A 23,979-nucleotide genomic window follows, 5' to 3' on the forward strand; every position below is an offset into this window, starting at 1 on the left:
CATGCAAGGCCTGGGTTGTTGTGTCTCACAAAGCGTGGCCTTCTCCTCCTGCGCCTCCTCCTGTTCCATCACGTGTGCTGCTGCTGCTGCTGCTGCTGGGTTAGCGTTGCCGCGTGGTCCCTGTTTATTGAACCTCTTATCTTTATTACATTTATGACTACATGGCGGTACAAAGCATGCTATCCGCACGCTTTTTGTCCTCATGCAAGGCCTGGGTTGTTGTGTCTCACAAAGCGTGGCCTTCTCCTCCTGCGCCTCCTCCTGTTCCATCACGTGTGCTGCTGCTGGGTTAGCGTTGCCGCGTGGTCCCTGTTTATTGAACCACTTATCTTTATTACATTTATGACTGCATGGTGGTACAAAGCATGCTATCCGCACGCTTCTTGTCCTCATGCAAGGCCTGGGTTGTTGTGTCTCAAAGCGTGGCCTTCTCCTCCTGCGCCACCCTCCTCCTGTTCCATCACGTGTGCTGCTGCTGGGTTAGCATTACCGGTCCCTTTTCCTGGAACCTCTTATATGTATTACATTTATGACTGCATGCCGACAAAAAGCATGTTACCTGTGCAAAGAAAACAGACATTTCCCGCATTTAAAAGACAGTTTTCCCTTTGAAACTTTAAAATCGATTTTCTCAAAAACTATAAGCTCTTTTTGCTAAATTTTTTTTTCCTCTTGTACCCACTCCCAAGGTGCACATACCCTGTAAATTTGGGGTATGTAGCATATAAGGAGGCTTTACAAAGCACAAAAGTTCGGGTCCCCATTGACTTCCATTATGTTCGGAGTTCGGGTCGAACACCCGAACATCGCGGCCATGTTCGGCCTGTTCGGCCCGAACCCGAACATCTAGATGTTCGCCCAACACTACTCTCCTGCTCTCTGAGTTTGGCCGGGAAATTGTCTGCCTTCAGTCTGTTCTTCCACCATCAGCTGCATCACAGGGTCAACGTCTTTCTCCTCAAATTTGCACCGCCGACCCTGCTTGAAAATGGCCGCTACACACTGCTGCGTCTCTGCAGCGTGACTCCCCCTAACAGCTGGATGGCCAGTGGTTAGCGGTGGAATAGAGACTGACGCGGCACAACTGCTGACCTAGACCGCAATGTTGCTCCCTCTCCTCTTGGGCTGACTGACCCTCCCCCTGTTGCCAGTGCCAGACAAAGTACAAGAAATGTATTGACAGATGATGTGGGGTACTTGTTCTTTATTAACATCGGGCTTGGACTTTGGATAAAATCAGCACGGAGTGACAGACAGCAGAGTAGAAGAAGACACACTGACACTGCTCAGCAGCACACCCGCACTGCAGTAATCTGTAGTAGCTAGTAGTACTACTCTCTCTAACAACTAACTAGCACTGCAGTAACTACATAATAACACGGTAATCCTACCTATAATGTAGCTAGCTAAGGCTAATAGCTGGCCTGCAGCAGGAGGCCTGGACTGTGCACAGCACACACAGACACAGGCAGGGGCGTAGCAATAGGGGGTGCAGAGGTAGCAACCGCATCGGGGCCCTTGGGCCAGAGGGGCCCCGAAGGGCCCTCCCTCAACTACAGTATTAGCTCTCTATTGGTACTTTGCTCATAATAATCACTTCTATAGATACTATGAATGGTGGTAATCATTAACAAGCTGTTCCTCATCCCCTTCTTGCTCCTCTGACACTGTAGTTGCCATTGGCAGGTTTTGGTGCGCCGTATCAATTGTTATGTATAGAGTGCTTGGGGGGGCCCTATTGTAAAGCTTGCATCAGGGCCCAAAGCTCCTTAGCTACGCCACTGGACACAGGACCTAACTAGCAGATGCTGCAGCTAAAAGTCTGACTGACACTGACAAATTACACAGGCTAGCTATCTATAACACAATATAACAGTAGTGTAGTGAAGGTGTTTCCACTCAAAAACGCTGGGTTTTACAGTGTGATATTGTACTTGCTTAGCCAAACAGCACTGGAGTTGTCTCAGCAGTGTGCAGTCACAAGCAAGGACGATTTTCTCAACATGGCCCCCCTCCTTATATACAGGAGGGGCTGGCCAGGGTTCCACTCTGTGATTGGTTGCTTGAGCTTTGGCTGGGAGCCCTCTAATTGGCTCAATTACGTCATGGACTTGGATAGCGCTATTTGGATTTGGCCCAGGTATCCGGAATCCGATTCGGGTAGTGGAAAAAGTTCGGATTATCTGGGTAACTCGGATATCCGAAATCTTGCTGAGCAGCACTGCCTTCAGGGCTGTTTATCGATGCAATCTGCTGATATCTGTTCACATAACATGAAAAGGTGAACTTTTCTCTCTTGTCTCATTCTTTAACCTATCCTAGCATGTCACAGAAAATATATTTACACACGTTTTCAGCACAAATCTGTGAAGAGGGAGTGTTAAATATGCATTATAAAGCAAGCTAAATATGGGTGCTAATGCGCTAAGCAATGCAAAGGTGTAGAAAGGTGCTCTGCTCCTCGCTTGGCTAGATCTATAGTATATGTGAAATGTATGCACATCATCTGCTGCCTTCTGCCGCACCGGAAACCAAATGACGCTTCATCATAGGCTGAAGAACTGGAAATGTGGCCATACATGCTATAAAAGGGACCCTTGTGACTAGAGACAGCCAATTTGGGTGGGGATCACAGCACAGCAGCCAGTGCAAGATCTCCACTGCTTATCATAGCTGTGCACCTCCCTGCAAAATTATACTGATTTATTTATTTTGTGAGCAATTGATCTGTCCTTGCTTTATAAATATGCCTCTATATTCTATAAGTATGGCCAAATTCTTTTCCAGCTTTCATTCATTCATCTGTATTCTCTTCTGCAGTGGCATAGCAATAGGGGTTGCTATTTTGATTTGATCATTGCATATCATGTATGTTGGTCTATATTATTACAAGTGATTTAGATTTGGGTGTGCATGTTCTACCATTTAGCATTTCCACTGCCACTATTGTGATTATTATAGGGGTTGCAGAGGTCTCGACTGCACCAAGGCCCTTGGTCTAGAGCAGTGGTCCTTAAACTAAGGCCCGTGGGCCAAATGTGGCCCCCTGAGGCTTTTTTACCAGCCCCCGCACAGAAAATGTATTACTTATAGATATTGGTGGTCCACATATGGAATAGCAGTGCTGGCACCACCCATCCACATGGAAGCCAGAAAGCAATAATTTTGCTGGTTTCCAAACAAATTGCACATCAGGTGACACTGCTGTCCAATTGGACAGCATGTTTTCGCCTGGGTATGCTTCACTGTCTGGCCCGTAAAGACTTCTACATCATCTTATGCATACTCCGGCCCCCCAGCAGTCAGGAGTATATTGACCCGGCCCTCCACCCAAAAGGTTTGGGGACCCTGGGGCTAGAGGGTACCCATAGGGCCCTTCCTCAACTGCAGTATATCTCCTTTCTGGTCCTGTGCTTGCAATGATCACTTCTATAAATGCTTTAAATGATAATAATGATTAACAAGCTGTTCCACATCCCCTTCTTGCACCTCTGACACGGTGTTGTTCTTGGCAGGTTTTGGTGTGCCGTATCAATTGTTATGTATGGAGTGCTTGTGGGGGCCCCATGTGAAACTCGCATCGGGGGCCCATAGCTCCTTAGCTACTCCACTGCTCTTCCGCCACGTACATGTAAAACGGTGTCTGGAAAAGAGAGAGGCTGATATTGTCGTTAGTACTTATTTATTTATAAAATGCCAACATATTACGCAGCGCTAGTAGAATATTGTTAAAATGACCGATATTATACTGTTTAATTGTGATATTAAAAGACCGGTAATCTTTTTACTATGAACTAATCTAACCCTACTCTCACACAGAACTCTCCCTCTACCTATGCCTAACCCTAATACCCCCCCTACGGTGGTGCCTAACCCTTAACCCCTTCGGTGGTGCCTGGCCCCAATACTCCTCCCTAGTGATGCCAAACCTTTAACACCCCCCCCCCCCCCCAGTAGTACCTAACCCTTAACAACCCTGGTGGTGCCGAACCTTTAACATCCCCTCCCCCAGTGGTGCCTAACTCGTAACCACCCTGGTGGTGCCAAACCTTTAACATCCCCTCCCCCAGTGGTGCCTAACCCGTAACCACCCTGTGGTGCTGAACCTTCAACCCTGCCCCTGGTGGGGTGCACTGTAAAAACAACGCCGGATATTTGGGAACAGCTAGCTCCACCATAGGCCGTAATAGGCTATATCGGCGCTCCATGAGTAAGTTTGACACCGTCAAAAGATAGAGCACAAATTACTATAAAAACACTGTAATTCGGCCACCAGCAATAGCTGGAAGCCGAATTACATCTTTTTCCCACTATCCATGGCGGCCTGGAGAGGGAATAGTAATTAGCACCACTGGGATTTGTGCAGGAGCAGGGTCAGCCATTTTTCGGCTTTACCATGCACCCAAATTTCCCAGTGGCTTAATTGTATATATGTCTATCAGGATCCCTCCTGTAGCATGCCCTGTCGGCTGCAGTGGAGATGCAACCAAGCAGTTTTGATTTCTCTGCCTGCATTTAATTGCTTAGTTTTGATTGCATTCGCAATGAGTCTCATTGCCATCTGCAACCACTCCACAGTTCAGAGTAGCTCAGGTCAGGATGTTGTCATAAATCCACCTATGGCTTGCTGCAGTTGAACTGCAACCAGACAGCTGTGGATTTCTTACATGCATGTGGTTGCATCATTTGGCATGTATTTGTAATGAGAGTCCTTCCATTCACAAGCAGCTTGCAGCCTTCAATCAGCCTAACACAGCATTGTGGGATCACCATTCAGCTGTGTGGGAATTTGCATGTCTGCTCTCATCGGTTGATGCCCATTTAAAAGCCTGCGTCTCCTCTCACACCTCGTCTATCATAGCATTCAGCTTTGCCATAGTTGATTGCTGGATTCCTTGTGTAAAATTTGAATATTGTATTGCATTACCTTGCTTTGCCTCACTGGCGTAACAATAGGGCCTGCAGCCCCTGCCCATGCAGGGGGTCCCGGGCCCCCCCTGGGGCCTGCTTGGGGCCGTTTTGGGGGGCTGGAGGGGTCGCAGCATGAGGGCAAAGCCATGCTGCACTTCGGCGGGGATGTTTATCCCTCTAGTGTCTGACGTGTATAAACAGGTAGTCGCGTCAGAGGCTAGAGAGAGGAACGTCCACGCTGGAGTGCACGGAAGGTAGGTATCTGCTGCTGCCCGCCTCCTGCATACACAAACTATTCAACGCTGGAGGGGAGCGCAGAGGGGAGAGCCCGAGGTGAGGGAGGGGGGACCGTCCCCCCTCCCCGCCGAAGCACAGCATGGCTTTCCCCTCATGCTGCGACCCCTCCAGCCCCCCAAAACGGCCCCAAGCGGGCCCCAGGGGGGGGGGGGGCCCGATCAGTATTTCTGCAGGGGGGCCCGGTGGGACCTTGTTACGCCCCTGCTTTGCCTGCTTGGACGTTCACTGCACCCGCAGGGGTACAGTGAAATCTTTTCCTATCCTGACAGTTTTGAGACGGCTTTCATCTCGTTGGTGACTGGTAAGATTCTTGCTTGTCCTGTTCCTGTGAACGTAACTATAGGCTGCGGTTGCTATTAGTTACACTTCTACTTGTTTGTCTTGTCCGTGCCAGTGTGGATGTTTGCTATCTCTGGGGCAGCAATTAGATTGGCAAGCATTCCGTCTGTCTGTCTAATGTCTTTTCTTGTTGCTCTGTGTGGTGGACATCAGATGCTCAGTGCTGCGGTCGCACTGAGCAATCATTGTGTCTTGTTTATTGTGGTGGTTATCGGAAGCTCAGAGCTGCGATTGCTCTGAGCAATCTTGCTCCCTTGTTCATAGCTCCTGGTGTGATCTGTGTACTCTCTCCACAAGAGCATTCCACTCTACTACCTAATATCACCCAACTGCATATTCTTGTTTGCTCTGGTGGTACTCTCGGCCTCAGACGCTATACCTTGCACGGTAAGACCTGGGGGTAACCGAAGTCAGCAGACATATTCCGTATTCTGTTAAAGCCGGGGCTTGTTTATAGGTGAAGATATGGGCTGAACTCAGAGCTACGGCACTAGAATGGGGTATAGTGGCTGAAAGAAAACAGGAGAGCCGGCTGGAATTACAATGTCCCTGGTGGTGCCTAACCTTAACCCCCTATTGACCCCCCAACACACTCCTTACATTAAAAACTGGTGCTTCGATGCTTTGAACCCACTATTTATAGCTGTTTGCATATTGGATAACCCTGGCGCCCAATAAAATAGGGGGCACCCAAATTTCAACCTATTGCCGCTGATCGTAGCTTTTATCATTGCCACCTATAGCAGTGCCCTTCTTTTCCAGTTCACTTTTTCCTGATTCATTCCCTTCTTAGAGATGTGTAATATGATTTTAGTGCCCAATTGTCTTTCGATTTGCCTACATTGAACCTCATTTTCTATATCATTGGCCAATCAGTGAATTTGCCAAGGTCACCTTGTAAATGGGAGAGATCTTCCTGATTGCAGATGGAGGCAAAACTGATATTTGCAACCCGCGCAGCAGGTAAACTTTCTTCCTTGAATGATTTCCGATGTAAAAATCTTCATGTTTGATTTGAATGCATCTTTAAACCAGCCATATATTTTTTTTTATATATAATTTTCCAACAAAGAAATGAGAAAAACAGACCCCAGCTGTGATCAGTATGCGAGAAGGAATCGGGTTTGTGAAACATGGCCTATTGTTCCATTAGCGACGAGTTAATACTGAAGTAGCGCTAAACGAAGAAAAAAAAATACGTAAAGAAAAAAGAATAACTTGTACTTGTTGATAAGTAATTTTAAACTGCTTTTAGAGCATACTTGCATTAAGGAAGAAAGACCTTGACATATCTACTCCTTCACGGAACAGAAACCTCCCCGATTGTCCCTTTTTGTACTTTTTATTTTATTTTTTTAAAGACGTTAGCCCAACATCTTTCCGATCTATTGTGCGATTCCTCAAACAATACTTTTTCCTGCAAAAAATTAAAACACAAAATAAGCAGCTTTACCCTGAACAAAAGGATGGTTGCATACATTAAACTCCCTCAAATGTTCTGATTAATAAAGTTTAATCCCTAATCTGTGCTGCTTATTGTAATAAAAAAAAGGCAGCTAAAGGTGTTAAAAGGAAAAAAAAAACTATCATCTGTTAAAATGCAAAACACTATCCACTCTATTATGGCTCGGACCGCTTTAAAGAGTCGCTAGAAGAAAAGACGTGTTTAAACAGTTCTGATAGTCAATGCCTTACTTCGAAATTCGTTGTTTTTTTTTCTTTTTAACAACTTTGCAGTCCGTGATAGTGATGGACGATTTGCTTGCTGGCCGAATGGCAAACTTGTAAGCTGGCATTCATGTATTTGCAAAACTGCAAACCTCGACAAGATGCCGCAGCTGGTTCGCCATAAACCCACCGCACCGCATGTTTGTCACGGTAGCAGCCTTCCTGGCCTATGCCCCTAGTCTCTTTCTCCTCCCCGCTCACTCTCCTTACAAAGGAAGATAGGCTGATGATGTCACCACAGAGAGAGCCGCCGCTGGTTTGGCATACACCCACCGCACCATGTGTTTGTTACAGTAGTGGCCTCCCCAGCTGACACCCCTTCATCTTCCCCGCCCCACTTGCCTTGTAAGGAAGACAGGCTGATGATGTCACCACAGAGTGAGCAGGGTGGTTGGATCCCTGGTCATCACCCTTCCTCACTCAATCACTCACTCACTCACTCACTCACTCACTCGCTCACTCGACAAGCAGACAACACCACCTGGGTCATGCCAGTGCAGAGACAGTTAGTTGGGTGCTGTGTAGAAGAGCAGTCCTCTGTGTGGCTATAATTTAAAACCCTACACATGTACCTAATCAGTGATGGTGGCGGCCTTTAACCATTCCAAACTCTTAAAATTAGCCCCCAGCCCAAAGAGTCCCAGCCCCCCAGCTCTTTCCTTTCCATTTGCTGTGTAGAGGGGAAAGGGGGGGGGGGTTGAATGATCCCTGCAGGCTGGTACCAGGAGGTTACCATCAACCAGGGAGGGAACGAAGCCAATGGCAGCATGCATGCTCTAGTGCTAGGCCATCATGATGGCCAGGCCTGGATTTACATCACAGGAGCCTATAGAAACAGATGTCCTGGCACCCTAGACTTTGCCCTCCAGAAACCCACAAATCCCCGCTGAGCTGCACAACAATTGTGCTGGCTGACCCAGCTGTGACTTCTCACTTACCAGTCATGGGTAGCTACAGGTGTCCCTTAGCATTAGGCAGCCAGCTAGTGGTGCCCCGACTGAAGGGGGGTCTTCTCAGTGGAATGCCAAGAGTCAGGTGACTAAACTCTCATTTACGCTCTGCTCATGACTCTGCATAGGGAAGGATGGAGGGAGGCGCTAGGGAAGAGGAGTGAGCCGCCTGTCCATCACCAGGCGCCTGTACACGCATGCCTACAGAGCCTTATGGTAAATCTGATGATGATGTGGCGCAGTGTGGTGCAGGAAGGGAATCGAGGTGTTGGACTCTGTCCAACACTTGGATCAGTGGGAAGTCCAAAGTCTGCAGTGCGTTATTGTATGATCCATGTCTACCGCACAGATTATGCAGCAATACAAGCCAATGGGGAACGCAGCAAGGGTGCAGGACGGGAGGACGGTGCGACACCCCATGCATGCGCAGACCAATGGTAATCCCTGTGACGTACTTCCTGCCCAGCACGGAGTACATCACTAGCCAGGGGCGGGCCTATGCATATGACCCTGTCGCCACACAGTGGCGCAGCGTCAGAAGAAGCCTAATCTCTGCACTAAACTTAGGTGTGCAATTGGCCTTAAAAGATCACTCCAGCAAAGAAAAAAGTAAGCAGTTAAAATCTGACAGAACCGACAGGTTTTTGGGCCAGTCCGTCTCCTCATGGGGGATTCTCTGTGTTTTATTTGTTTTTCAAAGCATTTCCTGAACAACAGTTTAACTGTCAAAATACAAAGATACCAGCCAGCCTCCTAACTCACTTGCATACTATTTGGGCAGTTAGAATGAGCAACTGTTCAGGAAATGATTTTGAAAACCAAGAAAATCCTGAGAATCCCCATGAGGAAAGAGACTAGTCCAAAACGGTTCTGTCAGATTTGAACTGCTGCTTACTATTTTTACTGGAGTGGTCCTTTAACATCCACACAAACAGCATTCCTGGCAGTGTCTTCCATCCTCTATCTGGGTAGCGTCAGTGGCTTTATCTTGGGAAATCAGCGCTTTTCGGAAAAAAAAAGGCGTCTCAGTCCTGAGTTTCTTCAGCGGAATGAAGAAGGGTAAAAAAAAAAAAGATAGAGAAAAAGAAAAACTTCAATGGCCGTTCCGCTGGGATTGTACACAATAATATCTACACACAGGCTGCCTCCTAGTCACAGACACTGACAGTTGGCTGCCTATGGGGATATATTAAACGGTGAAGATAGCCTGACAAATATTCCGCTTGACTTTTCCCTCACCATTCACAGGACAAGTGCGACCGTGGGGACCGCAGACATCTTGTCTAAGCAAGTATTTATAGGCTACGTACATTTTTTTGTAGGACTAAATATGCACAATCACTCATGCCTGTAATAGGCCTGACCTCGGTAGAGGTGAGATTCTAATTTAATATTTGGAGGGAAACATTCGTAGGAGGGAGGAATGGCGCAGGTGAACCCGAAAACCCATTTGCTAGTTTGGAAGGAACTTCAAACAAACTCATTTTTCTCTTTTAACCGCGATTTCAGCTTTATTAATCTCTACATGTGTCAAAACCTAACAGGAGCAATAACCCACCAACATATTAAATCTTGTCTGAAGCCTGCCTGATGTTTTGATGTTTTTTTTCTCCTCTCTATTTCTCTTACTTGAAAGCACACCTGTGTGTTGTCCGCCTACAGAAAACTGCCTCTGATAGCAAGTTTAAGTGCGCCTCCTAACCAGATTAATTTTTTTACAGGTCTGGTTCACACTGGCACGGATGGAAAACTGATTGGTGTAAAATCTGATCCGTAGAACGGATGAGTTTTTAAAGAGAATCTGTAAGGAAAAATGTGTCTCCCCGTCCAGAAAAAATATCGTAAATCAGATTGGGCCTGTTGGAAATTATCGATTCAACCCCTCAATCTGACAGGAAATTGCATTGTGTGTACCAGGCATAAAACAGGCTTTTCCTCCTGCACAACAGGTGGAGGGGTACAGTTGGTGGCAGCGTTCCTTGGGCGCTGGAGAATTACAAAACTGGCCATGCACACGTAATTATGATTATTGCAGCTCTATCCCACCTTCTCTTATTTACCCAATTCCCCAAAACCCACCAGAACCACTCAGTGACCGGTAACCAAGTTCCATTCCCATACCTTGAACTAAGTGATAATGATGGAACACTGACTTCAACACTGAAATGACAGCTTGACAAAATAGTATATAAAAACACCCCATACACAAATTTTACCAAAAGCAGTAGCACAAACGTTAAAACCAACAGAACAATTAATAAAACATAATGAAAAATTACATTTAATAGTTCCTTTGCTCCATTCTGAGCAGGCACGTGCAGAAGGGGGAGGGGGGGGATCTGGGTGCCCAAGCACGCCCCTCTTTAAATTCCCATAAAAAAGACCCCTTTGGCTGTAAAAATTAAACCCCGCCTCCGGCCGTGATAAGCTCTGCCCCTTCCTGTGAAAAAACCTTCCCACAGCCACAGGAAGCTCCTCCCCATCTGGGACACTTTGGAGTCATGAAGTGCCATATAGGAATCCTAGTGTAACCATCCCCACAGCTGTGTAGGAGCAGGTAAGATAGTGTCTCTCTGACAGCAGTGACCTCTCCCTCCCCCAGCATCCACTGTGACCTTTCCCTCAACCTTGCACCCACAGGGACCTCTCCCTCCACCTCTCCCTCCCCAGCATTAACACTGCAGTGATCCTGCCTCCCGCACCACCCACATGGACCGCTCCTTCCCCCAGCACCTACACCCAGTACCTGCACCCAGCACCCACATGACATCCAGTACATGCACCCAGATCTCACATGGCACTAAGTACTTGCAATCAACACCCGCATGACAGTCGATACCCACCCTTAGCTAGAACCCACATGACACTCTGTACTCACACCCAGAACCCACATGGCACCCAGCATCTGCATTCAGCACCCACATGACAACCAATACCCCTTAGCCAGAAACAAGGAGGGGGAGAGGCTTGCGGGGCAGGGGGATTGCGAGGCCTCTTTTTTAAATTTGAGCACCCCCCACTTAAGGACCCTCTGTGCTGCCCTGATTCTGAGAGACATTGGCCTTAATTCACTAAGCAGTTTAGACTAGTCTGCTGATGGTTTTAGTCTACTGATGGTTTAGTGTAAATAAGTCACATCAAAAGGGAATTCACTAATAATTATTAATAATTACAGAATGTTTTAGACCTATTTTTAGACCTGGTCTAAAACATTCAGTAATTACACAGTTCACAAAGGCAAACAAGGAGTAACCACGCCCATTTTTTTCTGACAGAGATTAGACCAGCTGAGTTCTGTCGGTAAAGTACTTCTGTGAGGTATTTTAGATATGAAGATGGAGATTTTTGAATTCATTAGTAATTGTATTCAGAGGAGAGCTTGTGAGAGGAGAAGGATGTCAGTCATAGCTACTTGTATCTTTAAACCTCGTACAGTAATTTGAGCTAATTACCGAATGTTTTAGACCAGGTATAAAAACAGGTCTAAAACATTCGGTAATTATTAGTGAATTCCCTTTTGATGCAACTGATGGCTGGTTTACACAAAACCATCAGTACTAAAACCATCGACTAGTCAAAACTGCTTAGTGAATTGAGGCCATTAACTGAAATGATCATGTTCACACACCTAAAGCCAACTGTTTCCAGTGGCATTTCTGACTCAGGAGAACGCAGAGCTAACAGGCCTCTGGCTCAACCACCCACCTTACCAGATTACCATCACCTGTCACCTCCAAGAGCACAGGGACTCTGCCAAGAAGCAACAAAGTAACCCTAGGTAAAAGATGATTAGTGCTGATATAAAATTTCCCACAACGCCCCAAAGCTAATGGCCACTAATGCCAATGAAAAACTAGAGTAGACTCTAGAGGATGCATGGGCAAAGCTAGACTTTCTGCATACGTATACGTATGCCACCGGTGAGTTGGGTGCATTGATTCAGCTCACCCTGCTTTCGCTCAAGTTCCCGGCGGCATTACAAACTATCCCCCCTCCGAGTCATAGGAGCTTGGAGGGAGAAGAAATTTGGGGTCCAATGATCGCCGAAACCCAAAATTACCCGTGCGTCGGCCACCGACTATAGCATTGCTGCTATAGTGGTGCCCAACTCAGGCGCCATGCGGCCAACACCAAACCCACCTGATTTGAACTTTCTTGCAGCTCCCCTTCCATGTGCACTAGCCCCCAACTACTATTCCAAGTGCAGCTCTCTCTTCCTTGTGTAATATTCAGCAGTCCTCTTCAGTTATATACAGATCCCTTGACCGCCCAAGACCCGGGCCTTCTTGGCCTTTCAGAAATCTGTCCCTGTGGGTGGGAACTTTTTACTCTGCTGCCTACAGTCAAAGAGGTAATGAAAGATACCTCCCCACTATTTAACTGCCTTACGATCGCTCCACTCCAACTGGCATGGACGCGGCGGCAGCCCCAGGACTGCTCAACACCAATTGGCATGAAGTCCTGGGGCGGGGTTTTGCAGGAGATTGTGTGTGCATCATCTCTGCTTGAATGACTGATCTCCGCTCTGTCATCAGTCTCCAAGCTGCGGTCGCCGCTAGGAGACTGTCAGATGGCGAAACAGCCATCTATTTACAACATACAGCGCTGCGATCTAAGGCAGTGCTGTACTGGGAGTGAGGACAGCCGTGTGACATGGCTGTCCTCCTGGGAGGCACAGAGAGTGATCGTCTCTCATAAGCTGATGTCTATGAGAGAAGATCGCTGGGATTGGCTGCTGGGGGGAGGGAGGGTGGGAAATAAAATAATAAAAAAAATGCACAAATGTATCAAAAAAATAACAACAAATAAATAAATAAAAATAAACAAACACCCCAGCAGCGATCAGAGCCCACCAACAGAAATCTCTGTTGGTGAGCAGAAAAGGGTGGAATCACTTGTGTGCTGAGTTGCGCGGCCCTGCAGCGAGGCCTTAAAGCTGCAGTGGCCTAAATTGCAAAAAATATCCTGATCACTAGGGGGGTGTGAGCCTACGGTCCTCAAGGGGTTAAACCCTGCATGCGATCCCCCCACCCACCAGTCAATCATCTAACCCCGTTTCACACAATCCCATAGGGCCATACTCAGTCATGCTCAGAGCCGGGACAAGGTCCTCCGGCACCCAAGGCTGAGACACCAAAGTGCGCCCCTCCATCCCTCCCACCCCAGCTGTCACTCACTGATTGCTATTAGACTAAGAGGCGCCACAGGGCCCACAACCTCCCCAACACCTTAATATCTAGTTATCTGGCTTGCAGTCACTGCCATGTATCCCCTTTTCTTATTTCTTTCTGCTTCAAACACAATTAGGAATGACAGCTGAACGAATTGTGCGCCCCCTCCTACACTGCGCCCTGAGGCTGAAGCCTCTCCAGCCTATGCCTTGGCCCGGCCCTGCTCATGCTACATAAACTCTGTAGTTCTCCAGTCGGATGCCTGCACAAGCTGAGGCAAATATTTGTGCACAGAGTTGAGCAGAAAGAAAATGAGAAACTTTAACCCTATAAAACTGTTTTAAAGTACAACTTATTTTCATGCTACACCAATATGTATGAACCTTTATTTCCCCCCCTCTTTTTAAACTTTTTGTGGAGGACATAATTTGTTCTAAAGAAATTATGACATCTATGCTAGCAATAAAAAAAAAAAAAAGATTCACGGAAAGGATGAGATGGGCCTCTTTGTTCCCATTTGTAACAAGGTTACCGCGCGAAAACATATATAGGTTTCATAATGAGACAAGCATCGTAACCTCCCTGCTTTGTAGCAAATGAAACCAAAATGAGAATTGAATTTGAGGCCTTAAATTGAATTTATCTCCCATATTACAATAAAATAAACCCCTAGCAGGTCTACAACTTGCTGTACAACAAAGCCATGTGATATATAGAAACTTTAAATCAAAATTGCCCTCAGCGTTTAGGAATGCAAATTTTTCTTTGGCTAAATTCCGGTAATAATGTGTTTGTGCAGCAGTTTTCCCCCAGCCGGGAGGATGACACTCCGTAATTATACAAAGCAATCGTATTTAATAGCAAAGAGTATTGTTCGTTTTTATGAAGAAGCTGTGCTTGAAGATTAATCAAACAAACAAAAACGATCTATCTACCTACCTACAGAGCAGGATCATCTACCAGGTAACCTAGGCAGGTGCCTGGGACCTAGTGGGTGTCAAGGGCCCACCTGCCACCTTCTCTGATCTCTCTCCACTTCAATTTACCAAAAAGTGGACCCAAATCTATTACCTTGCCTAGGACCCCATTACATGTTAATCCATCTCTGCCTTCCTATCTCTCTATCTATGGATGCCCATACATTACTCTATTTTAGGCATCAAAATAAGGCCTATTTTAACGATCTTAACGATCGAGTCTGGCAGAGATCGATGCTGCAACATGGCCACACAATAGATAATTTTCATTGATTTCCTTCTGAATCTACCAAAACGATCCATCGGGCATGCTGAAAGATCTCAGTTGAAGGGGCTCGCACGGGTGCGCTATGGTAATGGCGTTCGATTTCCCAATGACCGACAGCGGACTTAACAGACCCCCTGGACTGTCTCCCCCCAAGTGTATGTGTAACCCCCACCAGGCCCGTGGTCAATCTTGCAGGCAGGGCCACCATCAGAAACTTCTGGGCCCTATACTGGGCAAACCTAGTGTGCTCCCCTCATTTCCTCCTCCCCCCATATTTTATTGGGTGCTCCCTCATTCACTCTCACACCCCACATTTCTTTAGGTGTTCACTCCTTAGCCCGTGCCCCCCAATATATAATCAGGTCCTCTCTTAGTCTCCCCCCATACTTCATTACTTCATCTGGGTGATCACTGCATTGGTCCCCTTGCACCCCCCACAGGAGTGCTGTCCGGCGTGCTGTCACTTACCAGCCAGGACAGACATAAAACTGTCAGCTTGGGCTTGTGTGATTTGGCCATTGTCTCAGTTTGGGCCCCATACAGGAGTATCCCTTGTATTGCCCTGATGGTGGCCCTGTTACGTCGGCACAACTCATGTGTCTGTGTTTTTAAATTGCCATTGTGAGCGCCTGTACCACATATCACTGCCACATGTAGTGACATCACAATATGTGATGGTGTCATATGGTACAGGCGTTCGCGGTGGCAATTGAAAAAGACACAGGAGGAGGCCTGGAATCGCGCCCATGTGACAGGTAAGCCTGCAACACTGACCAAAGGCCTGGGTAGGGGACACATTACGTAGGGGGGAAGCCCGGCAAGTTGATGTGGCAACACTAGGGTGATTTCCAATAGAGTTTATGCTGAAATCTATTGCAAATCTGTCCAGAAGATACCAAATGAACTAGCACTGGAAGACTTTCACGTTGGTCTTTTATTCACATGTGCAGAGAACACAATACAGCCAACATCCGCCTCAGTATGTGGATGCAATTATAGCTCTGTGTGTTCAAGCTCATTCTGCCGTGCAATGGATGCTGGGAGTGGAGTGACATTGCGGCAAAGTTCTGATGGACTGCTGCTGTTTTGGACGGTAACCACTTGACAAAGGACGAGATACCGTCCGAAATGGCAACAGTCAAACAAACAAACACAGAACATTTATATCACGCTTTTCTCCTGGCAGACTCAAAGCGCCAGAGCTGCAGCCACTAGGACGCCCTCTATAGGTAGTAGCAGTGTTAGGGAGACTTGCCCAAGGTCTCCTACTAAATAGGTGCTGGCTTACTGAACAAGCAGAGCCGAGATTCGAACCCAGGTCTCCTGTGTCAGAGGCAGAGCCCTTAACTATCCGGCCACTACTGGAATCGTCGGAATCTGGCCGCAATGTGACTCCACATACTGAGACGGCTATTGGCTCCATTTGGCTGTATTTTGTTTACTGTGCATGTGAATAAAAGACCAACGGGAAAGTCTTCCAGTTGTAGTGCATGTGGTATCTTCTGGATTGATTGAGTCTGCCAGTGTCGGGCAGATTGGACCGTGCACAGATTGATTCTTAAGCTGAGGTGTGCCTTCCTATACGAATACAAATATTGCAAATCTGTCTGCAGTGTGAAGGCAAGGCAATAGATCCCTATCTGATCATATTCAATCAGTGAAGGATCTCTTTGATGGTCAATCTCGTGGCAGATCGAGAGAGATATATGGGTACCTTATCTGTCTTTCTGCTTATCTATCTGTTTATCTATCTACTAGTAATAACCCATTTAAAAACGGGCGCTAGGGCTGTATTGCGACCCCCCTCACCCCCTTCTCCCACCTGCAATGGCCGCGCTCCCGTGTGCATGCGCACACGCCTGCCCCCCTCCACTCGTTCTCCTGCTGTCCCAAGTCCGCCTGCATGCTGCACATGTGTGCTTGGCTAAATGCACAGACACAGGGACACACAGCAGAGCGCAGGGACACAGGTTTTATTATATAAGATTGCCTTGTACAAATGACAGATAAACCCTACAAGTGCGACCAACAAATACTGCTTCAGGCAAGAATATAGTGTAAATTTAGTGTATATGTTGTCATCGTCCCCCTTCCCCCCACGCCGCAGTTGGCTTATAAAATGAATATAAATGAAATAATGGATAGAAAGACAGGCAAGAAGAGGGATAGTCTGCTTCCCAGGAGACCTGGATACCCAACCAGAGGTAAATTTGAATGAAGGCCTGACAGGGGAACTTCAACAGTAGGAAAGAAGACCATGGCACCAGCTCCAAAACTTGCTGAAGTGTAACACCTTTATTCCATCCCCATCATTCCAAAACACACGGCAATAGTTAGCCTGACAGCCGTTTCACAGGCAAAAAGACCCGCTTTGTCAGAGGCAAAATTATTAACAAATAATGCAGCAGAACATACGATTTAAATACATGCAGTCAAATGAGGTAGGCTTACCGCAATAGCGTCTTCTGTCCCCACTGCTGAGCCACGCCGAGCCACTGGATTGGATGGGGTTTGTGGCCACGCCCCTTTCAGGGAAGTAATTCCGGGAGTCCCGATAGGCCAACAGCATGCACGTGACTACTTACTGTAATTCTGCGTCATACATCCGCGGTATCTGTGGGGAGGAGGGGTCAGTGTCCTGTTGTCAAGACAACCAGCCCAAGACAACCGGCCTGACAGGGGAACAAAGGTTCTCTAGGATTTGGGTTCCTCTTTTTAGGTGCGTATGTAACTTTTTTTTTAAGGCGGCTACAGGTACAGTTGTGTTTAAAATTGTTCAACCCCCACTGAAATTGAGTGTTTTGGCCAGTTTGACATTGATTTTTATAATTTCAGTCATCTTGTTTACAATTAAATCAAAGAGGCACTTGTAAGTCAGACACATATAACATAACATTTATAATGAAATAACCACAAATGTCTTTTCTGTGCTCACATCATTATCAGGTGTATTCAACCCCCAAGTGACATTCATTCTTAGTACTTAGTACAACATCCTTTTCCAGTTATAACAGCTTTTAAACATGAAGCATAGCTTGACACAAGTGTCTTGCAGCGATCTACGGGTATCTTAGCCCATTCTTCATGGGCAAAAGCCTCCAGTTCAGTCACATTCTTAGGCTTGCGCGCTGCAACTGGTTTCTTTAAGTCCCACCAGAGGTTCTCAATCGGATTTAAGTCTGGTGACTGCGATGGCCACTCCAAAATGTCCCAGCCTTTAATCTACAACCATGCTCTAGTGGACTTGGAGGTATGCTTGGGATCATTGTCCTGTTGAAAGGTCCAACATCTCCCAAGCCTCAGGTTTGTGACGGACTGCATCACATTTTCTTCCAATATCTCCTGGTACTGAAGAGAATTCATGGTACCTTGCACACGCTGAAGCTTCCCATGAAGAAAAGAACACCTTGCCTACTGTGAAGCATGGCGAGGGGGGGGGGGGGGTCAATCATGCTTTGGGGCTGCTTTGCTTCTGCAAGTACAGGGAAGCTTCAGCGTGTGCAAGGTACCATGAATTCTCTTCAGTACCAGGAGATAGTGGAAGAAAATGTGATGCAGTCTGTCACAAACCTGAGGCTTGGGAGATGTTGGACCTTTCAACAGGACAATGATCCCAAGCATACCTCCAAGTCCACTAGACTAGAGCATGGTTGCAGATTAAAGGCTGGAACATTTTGGAGTGGCCATCACAGTCACCAGACTTAAATCTGATTGAGAACCTCTGGTGGGACTAAAGAAAGCAGTTGCAGCACGCAAGCCTAAGAATGTGACTGAACTGTAGGCTTTTGCCATGAAGAATGGGCTAAGATACCCGTAGATCGTAGCAAGACACTTGTGTCAAGCTATGCTTCACATTTGAAAGCTGTTATAACTGAAAAAGGATGTTGTACTAAGTACTAAGAATGACTGTCACTTGGGGGTTGAATAAAATTGATAATGATGTGAGCACAGAAAAGACATTTGTGGTTATTTCATTATAAATGTTATGTTATATTTGTCTGACTTACAAGTGCCTCTTTGATTTAATTGTAAACAAGATGACTGAAATGATAAAATTCAATGTCAAACTGGCCAAAACACTCAATTTTAGTGGAGGGTTGAATAATTTTGAACACAAATGTATCCTTTCAGATAACAGAATGGAAAGACCCCCCCCCCCAATAAAAAAATACAACATTTTCTATCTAGTAAACTTTAGATCAGTTTCAGAGTGAAGATTCAGGTTATTTCAAATCCATATTCCAATCTGCCTATGTATGACCGGTTCTCTTTAAAACGTCATTCTTTATGGCATAAGCACAGGTTCTGTAGCAGTACATAAGAATCCTGGTGCGCAGATCCGTGTCTAAATAGCTTCAGCATTTCCTGCTTGATGAGCAGGCTTAACCCATGTGAAACATCCGAGAAGCAGTCAACAGGAGTATGTCAATTTTTCTATTAAAATCACATTGTTGACAATATCATTGCATGGAGAGAGGTCAAGAGGTGTTAAATTGAACAAGCACAGTGCTTTGCTGGTGGGAGGTCTCCAGAACACAAGCAATACCATGTCGTTTTCTGAAACCTGCCTGAAATAGGTCATAGATTCCACAAAGCTATAGATTTTATTCTCTGCTTTGGTTTCCACAATTTTTTTCTGAAGGGAGGGGGTAGAAAAGGTCTGTTACTTGTTAAACAAGAAAAGATGTGGCTGCCTTTTGTGGTTAAAGGGATAAAGAAAATCTGTGAGGAATTTCAGACGATTATTGAAAAGATATTCTGAATGTAAATCTTTGTTCTTCTGTGCAATGGAATAATTGTGTCAAGTCAAGGAAGGCCATTTAAAGCTAGGCCTTGTACACTTCATACATCTTTTATACTTTTCGCTTCTGTATTTTATTTTTAGACAACTAGACTATCCTATACAGTTCCCTGGTGTTTAGTGGCCCCATCCCTCCCCTATATAGTTCTATGGTGTCTATTGGCCCTATCCCTCCCCTATCTAGATTCCTGGTGTCTAGTGGCCCCATCAGTTCCCTATACAGTTCCCCGGTGTCTAGCAGTGGTGCTCGGATATGCCCAATCACGGATTCAAGTAAATCCGATCACGGCAGTATCGAAATCCGGATACGCCGTGATCGTGATCCGGACTTGATGCCCAATTTCTAATTGGACTTGGATTTTAACCGTGATTAAAAGTGATATCTGTGATCACAGTCGTGATCATGATTTGACTGTAATGGTTAATAGCAAAGCCCCCTTACATGCTAGAAACACCAAATTTGCCGGATACGTTAAGAACAGTGGGAACAAGAGGAAAACATTTTTTTTCAAAAAGACCTTATAATTTTTGAGAAAATTGATTTTAACCACTTTGTCCTTAGTAGTTCTACGTCAAGGAGGACAAAGTGGTTAAATTGATTTTCTCAAAAACTTGTAAGGTCTTTTTGAAAAAAAATGTTTTACTCTTGTTCCTACTGTTCTTAACGTATCTGGCAAATTTGGTGTTTCTAGCATGTAAGGGGGCTTTGCTATTAACCATTACAGTCACGTGCGCTCCTGGTCCGTGGATCGTTAACCCAGGAATCAATGAATCGGGCCATGGTGCCCGATCACTGATTCCTCTCCCTCGCAGGAAAAGGGACTGCTTCTCTGGGAAGCTTCACTTTTTCTGCCTTCTATGTCCCTCTAAGCCAGGGGTCTCAAACTCGCGGCCCGCGGGCCATTTACGGCCCTCGATACGATATTTTGTGGCCCTCGCCGGCAAAAGCTTCCTTATAGTTCGCTTCAGTGCTCCCAAGTAATCCGCTGCATCCCTGCCGCTAAACAAGGGCTGCAGAGCACCCAAATCGCCCGGGGGCAATCCGCCAGCATTTCCTGGAAGGGGCAGAGCTTTCAGCTTCAGCTCTGCCCCTCCTGACGTCAATCGCCGCACGGATCGCCGCCTCTCCCCGCCCCTCTCTGTGAAGGAAGAGTGAGAGGGGCGGGCAGAGGCGTCGATGTGCCGCGATTGTGAAATTCCTTATGCAGCCCAGCCTCATCCTGACTTTGCCTCCTGCGGCCCCCAGGTATATTGAGTTTGAGACCCCTGCAGAGTGGCATCATGTAAACAAATTAAAGGTTGCCATCTTGTGGCCGAAAAGTAAAACTACATCTAAATGTAAAAAGAAATTAAAATACACATATATTTACCCCAAATACTATTTACATCCCACCCTCCCAAAAATACCCACATAAAATGTTTAATAATAATAATAATAAAAAAACAATTACAATAAAAAAACACATAAATATTTAGCTAAGGGTCTAAACTTTTTACATATCTATGTAAAGATGAAAAATTTCTATACTTTTTTTTATATAAGCTTGTAAATCGTGATGGATGCAAAACGGAAAAAATGCTCTTTTATTTCCAAATAAAATATTGTCGCCATACATTGTGATAGGGACATAATTTAAACGGTGTAATAACCGGGACAAATGGGCAAATACAATATGTGGGTTTTAATTATGGAGGCATGTATTATTTTAAAACTATAATGTAACGATTGTGGAATTCTCTCCATGGTCAGCGCACAGGATGTGCGCTGACACTGCGGAAATCCTCCACAAGCGTATAATTTGAGAGAACCCAGCAAAAAGTGCAATGCACCTGTAGAGGGAAATTCCTGTCGGCAGATGGAGCTGTGGAGTGCAGAGGAACAGATCCTCTGCCCTGCCACAGACGCCAGACAGGAATTGTGCAAGAGATGGCGATTGCTAACAGCAACACAAGACCGAATAAGCACAGATGAGGAATGTATGTATGTCTACCAATCTAGCCGCCAACCTGCGACGGTGGACACACAACAGAGGAAACCAAGTGAGAACGCAATCGCAAGAGAAGCGATTGCGAATGAGAATGAGCACAGAGACAGAATGTATGTATGTGTACAAATCTAGTCGCCAACCCGCGACGGTGCACACACAACAGCAGAAACAAAGTAGGAACGCAATCGCGGGAGAGGCGATTGCCAGAGGTGACACAAGGCTTAAGCAAGACAGGGCACAAGAGTAGCAAAGGCACAGCAAATCATACAATGAGAAGATAAGGAAAATAACAAACGCTAACTAAACGCGAACATTGCACTCATTCGCAACAGCGAACGCGTTTACAGTGCGGTCTCCGCGTGTTAAGCACAACAGAGACAAGCACGCCTAACTAACCCCCGCCACACAAACACGAAACAGAGAACGCGAGCGCTTGCTTAACGGTTACCTCATCGAGCCTACAGCAAGCGTTCGTATCAGACAAGACAGACAGACGGACGGGAAGTAGGATAGGAAAGATCCACTGCTCTTTCCGCCAGAGTGAGTGCAATCCAGGTAAAGTAACAGAGCTAGCAGGATCCACTGCTCTTACCACCAGAGCGAGTGCGATCCAAGTAAGACAGATAAAACAGAAGGGGCTACCAGTAACAACCGCTGCCCTGGTTAGCACCCACAGACAGACAGAACGATTTTCTGATGACCACCGTTGGCGACAGGACAATCGCAACAGAGAGACAATACAGACAAAACAGATAAGCAGGCTAACTGCACTAGAGAGGCTGCCTAGTGCAGTCCCCAGAATTACTCTAAGCTAGCTACAACAATCCAACAGGAAAGGCTGACACTCCAGGAGTGACTTAACAAACCGTTATGACCAGTGAAGCTTTCTGGTCAGCAGCAGGCTTTTATACTGCCAGCCCTCCAACGAGACAGCTGAGCAATTTGCATGTATGCAAATTCCTCAGCAAAGCAACTTTGAAAGTTGCAAAATAAAGCCAGGTCTCTTTTTCAGAGACTTGCATCTCTCAGACATAAGGAATGGTCAAAACAGTTGGCTGCCTGTGCAGACAGCTGAGCGGATCATTACAGTACCCCCCCCCCCCCCTCTAGGGACGAATTCCAGACGTCCTTCAAAACTGGTATTATCACAAAACTCTAACTGAAGACTCATGAAGGTCGGGACAGCCCGACAAGGCCCAATTCCAGAGTCAGTCCACCCGAAACCGACCTCATCGGAAGCAGAAGCCACCGAAACATGCCCATCATCAGTACTACAAGTCTCAGTGTAACACCCATCAGGACTGTGAATGCCAGAGAAGGAGTCATCAATACCCTGCAGACAATACCCACCACCTTCCAGGGAGCGCCCGAAAACACCAAACCTGCCACAATACCTGTTCGAAGTGTCCCTTTCAACACCAAAGCCACTGTTGATCCTATCCAGAGTACCAAGCAAAATTTCTCCCGGAATCTCCCAGAACCCTTTGAAGCTCTGCAGAGATCCCAAGAGGCCGGAACGCTCACCAGGCTCACATAGAGAACTACCAAGAACCCCTATGGAGCCTATGATTATTCCGGATTCAGAATTACCAGGACACCCATCAAGATCAGGACTTTCAGGGACCACTTCTGGGCATGCAAGCAGGCAGGCAACATCAGAGCATGTCTCCACCGAGGAAGCATCTGAGCATGCTGGTAACCAAGGCACCCTGGGGCTTTCTGGGTCACAGAGCATATCGGGGTACACCAGCACAGGAGAAACCTCAGGACATGTTGGGGAACTGCCAACCTCAGAGTCCGATACGACAAGTCCAACACCAGGACCGGGCAGAAAATCATCACGAGTGGAGGTCACAGGTACTGGTCTTTCAAAAGAAGACTCAGACTCAAATTCAGAAATTTCTGTGACTGTAATATCAAGATTGACAACACATGAGTGGAGCTCCACCAGAGCTGCAAAGGTAGTCAGTACAACAGCAATGCCCACTGAAGTGGGCAAAACCTCAGACGGATCTGGGGGGCAGGAGGCATCTCCTAAAGATTCTGCACCCTCTGGGAGCCAGTCGGAGACCCCCAGACCAACAGGAAAAGGCTCAGGAGCATCGTTTCCCAAGTTCTCTGGCACAGAAATCACGGATTCTGAACTATCCATGTTACAGGGCAAAACATCAGATACATTTTGTGGACATAGCAAATGTCCCAGGGATGGTTCTACAATCCGCTGAGACTGAATTTTATCTTCATGAACAGGATGCATGGGAATCTTTACGGGGACACTCACTGATTCCCTAACTCCAATCTTACTGTACACAGGGTTCTGCATAGCAGTTAAACTAGACTGTAATTCCAAAATGGCAGAAAAACAGGTGAGAATGGTAGCAATACCTAGACGAGCCTCTAGGGTCACCACAGGAGATTCTGACTCATCCAGAGTACAGGGTGGAGAGTTAGTACCTGCCTCTGAGCAAGAAAGGGACTCACAAATGTCAGTGCGATTGAACATCATATTGTTATTCATGGTACAGGGCAGGCTCAGAGAAACCTTCTCT

The sequence above is a fragment of the Hyperolius riggenbachi genome, chromosome 6 (genome assembly GCF_040937935.1).
Source record: "Hyperolius riggenbachi isolate aHypRig1 chromosome 6, aHypRig1.pri, whole genome shotgun sequence".
In the NCBI taxonomy this organism is placed as follows: Eukaryota; Metazoa; Chordata; class Amphibia; order Anura; family Hyperoliidae; genus Hyperolius; species Hyperolius riggenbachi.